The sequence below is a fragment of the Schistocerca cancellata genome, chromosome 10, assembly GCF_023864275.1.
Source record: "Schistocerca cancellata isolate TAMUIC-IGC-003103 chromosome 10, iqSchCanc2.1, whole genome shotgun sequence".
Classification (NCBI taxonomy): Eukaryota; Metazoa; Arthropoda; class Insecta; order Orthoptera; family Acrididae; genus Schistocerca; species Schistocerca cancellata.
The window spans coordinates 95,928,410-95,932,514 of record NC_064635.1 but is presented as its reverse complement, the minus strand read 5'-3'; positions in this window follow the sequence as shown (position 1 = coordinate 95,932,514).

Sequence of the window (4,105 nt, the reverse complement as noted above, 5' to 3'; positions counted from 1 at the left end):
CAAGACTAAAGAAAAATGAAGACACATTCATATGATTTGTTGACCTGGAAGATGTGTTCAACGATGTAAAATGGTGCAAGATATTTCAAATTTTGAGGAAATTAGGGGTAAGCTATAGCAAGAGAGTGGTAATAGGATATTTACAAGAGCTAAGAGGGAATAATAAGTGAATAACCATGAACAAATGGCTTTGATTAAATACAGTGTAAGACAGGTATGTGGTCTTTCGCCCCTACTGTTCAATCTGTACAGCATAGCAGCAATGATAAAATTCAGGAATCTGATTAAAACTGAAGGTAAAAGTATATCAGTGATCAATCTAATGAGTACAGAATATGAATTGAGAGTAAATCTAAGGAAAGATGAAATTAATGAAAAGTAGCAGACATGAAAATAGTGAGAAACTTGAGAGTGAAATTGATGGTCACAAGGTTGATGAAGTTAAGTAATTCTACTACCTAGACAGCAAAACAACCAATAATGGATGAAGCAAAAGGACATCAAAAGGAGACTAGCTCTGGCTGAAAGGTGTTCTCTGGCCAAGAGGAGTCTACTGGTATCAAACATAGTCCTTCATTTGAGGAAGAATATTCTGAGAAAGTATGTTTGGAGCACAGCCTTGTATGATAGTGAAACATGGGCTGCAGAAGAACCAGAACAAAAGAATCGCATTTGAGATTGTGCTGCAGATGAATGTTGAAAATTATGTGGGCCTGTAAGCTAAGGAATGAGGAGATAGGAACATAGAATACATCCCATAAATAATTGATACATAGGTTGCAACTGTTACTCTGAGATTAAGATTTTGGATCAGAAGAGGAATTCATGGTGGGCCACATCAGGCCAGTCAGAAAACTGATGACGAAAAAAAAGTCAACAGTTACAGAAAGGATAGATTGATGCTTATCATAAACATGACACATCGCCAAGAGCAAAATGGAGCACCATGCGCAGCATGCAGATGAACATAACCTACCAAGTTTCAATGGCTGCTTCACAGCCCAGGCCACCTGGTTTGTCCCCACCTCCACCACCACCACCACAAGCATTTCTGAACTGTGAATCTGGGTGCTATCCTTAAAACACATTCACTGCTCCAGAAATCATCCTGACCTCAACCTGTGGTAATCATTTGTCCCTACATCCTTCACCCAAAATTTCACACAGCATGCATGATCAGAATCTTTGTGGGTAAGCATCTAGTAGGTAATTCTGTTGAACTATTGAGTTTAGAGTCTGTTCTGAGGTTCTGTAATGCATGGACGTCAATGAGATAGTGTGGTAGTTTTGTTAAACACTTCTGGTATCCTTTTTGTAGATAGGTATGTCCTGTGCTTCTTTCCAATCACTGGGCACAGTTAGCTCAAGATATCTACAGTGTAATGTATTACAGTGAAAACAGGATTTGACTGAGGTATAAATTGAATATAGGATATTACAAGGATTACTTCATGCCATTAATCCTTGTTCAATGTCACTGATTTTAGCTGTTTCTCAATGAAAATGACACTAATATCTACATCACTCATCTTTGCAGTGGCGTGAAAAGGAAACCGAAGCATTTCTTCTGTATTTTCCTTTGTAATGGAAAGATATATGTAGTGAGAATTATTAAAGCACTGTGGAAGGAAGAATAGGATATCTGGTCAGGGCATTTCAGTGCTGTCAACACAAAATTAAGTAGGGGTAATCCTGGAATAGGTTGAAAAATGAACAATAATAATAATAAGAATAAGAAGAAGAAAAAGAAGAAATGTAAGTTACCATAAAAAATTGTTGTATCTGGGAACACTGAAAATTTCCAATTTATCTAATGGTGAGATTGAATTTTGACACTACATTTTAAACTGACATTTTGAGGGACAGATGTGATAGTGGACCAGAATTTGTTATGAAATGTAGATTAAAAGTGCAAAATCATACTGAATCTATAAACAGATAGAACATTATCTCTGTAAGGTTAGTTTTTGTTCTACAGAAATATCAGTTCAGACTTTAGAATTTGCCCATCCAAATAGCTTGAAGAAAAGCAAACCCATATTTATATCATTCATAGATTTTGAGGAAGATGAATTAAGAAGTTATTCTTTCCAAGATCTATACATGAATGGAATATGAAAAAATCCCGAACAATTCTTAGAATGGAAACTACACCCTACCATGCACTACACTGCAGACTATGGATGCTTTTGTGGAATATAAGGTTGTGTGATGCTGGACTGGGAACAGGGAAACAGTTAAGTAGGTGCAGGATGCACCAGGAGGTTTATGGGAACATAGGAACCCACCCTGCAATATATCCTATCTCTACAGTTCTAAAAAGCTGATGTTGGTAGGAAGCACATCGGTGGATGCAGTCATTAAGACACAATTTTGGACAGTGCTCTCAACATCTGTGAGGCCCTGTTGTTTTTTCAGGACACTTTGTTAGTGACCATTCATGCAGACAGACAGCTTGTCTGTGGTCTTGCCCAAGTAGAATGCAGCACAGTGTTTGCAGCTTAGATTGTATATCACATGGCTTGTTTCACAGGTAGCCCTGCATTTTATGGGATAGTTGATGCTTCTGACAGGACTGGTGATGGTGGTGGAGGAGGATGTATGGGACATCTTGGTCTGTTATAGGAATATGAGCCATCAGACATGGGGTTGGGAACAGGGGTTGTGTAGCGATGGACGAAGTTATTGTGTAGTTTTAGTGGGTGGCAGAATACCACTGTGGTAAGTGTAGGAGGGATAGTGGGTAGGACATGTCTCATTTCAGGCCACGTTCATAAATCTTGTTGGAGAATATGATTCAGTTGATCCATTCCTGGGTGGTAGTAACATGGAGAACACTCCTCTGTGGCCAGATGGTGGGGCTAACTGGGGGTGATGGGATGACTGGAGAGATGAGTCCCAGGAGATTTCTCCTGTCACCCATCATCTCCTAAAGTCCCACTGCTGAGCTGCAGAGGAGCATTACCCTCATGACTCATTATGACCCAGGACTGTAGAATCTGAATCATATTCTCTGCTAGGGTTTCAACTACCTCTTTTTGTGGCCTGAAATGAGGAATGGCCTACCCACTATCGTTCCCACTCCTCAAACAGTGTCATGCTGCTGTCCACTGAACCTACACAATATCTTCATTCATCCCTTTAAAACGCCTGCTCATATTCCCTTGTATGTTTTCCCATATCCCTGTAATAGACCATGATGCAAATCCTGGCCCATACATCCACCACCACCACCACCACCACCTAGACCAGTCCAATCACAAAATCACCTACCTCATCAAGAGGCAAGGCTACCTATGCGACAAGTCACATGATTTACAAGCTAAGCTGCCACCACTCTGATGCATTCTACATGGGCATGACAACCGAGAAGCTGTATTTCAATACGAATGGCCACTGAGAAACTGTTGCTGAGAGACAGGTAGACCACCCCATTGTCGGGCATGCTGCCTGACACAATGTTCTTCCATGAAATGACTGCTTCACAGCCTGTGCCATCTGCATTATTGATACTAACACCAGCTTTTCTGAACTGCTGAGGAGCAAACTTCCCTACATTGTACCCTACATTGCCTCAACCTTGGTTCATTAGTCATTTTCCTTGAGTTGCCTAACCCCTTCCCAGTTCAGAACCAATGATGCTAGCAGCCAACAAAGTGGTTGCAGTAACAGTGTCTGCTGACAGGGCATGATTTAATCATGTATGTTGGAAACACCTCTGGTTTATGAGGTGTGAAGAGAAGGTAACTATTGACTTAATGCTGTTGGGAGTGTGGTTGCTTAGAAGCCAGGCCTGCTTATGTTCTACCACTCATATATGTTTGCCTGTTTTGGGTAACACTCTTGATTTCGTCTCTTGGCATATTACATCTGATGCTCACATTTCTGGCTAGTGTGTCATTTCAATTGTTTCAGTTCTTCAAAAAGCTTGAATTCTTCCTGTTGGCAACTTGTTCTACGCTGGATTGGGTGTCATGTTGTTCCCTAGTTTTTGACTTAATGCATCTGAACCTGCACCTTGAGAATGAGTTGTAAAACTGGTGACAAATGTGTCTTGTGCATCCATTGATCCAGTTGCATCATCTTGGGGAACCAGTTTATGTAA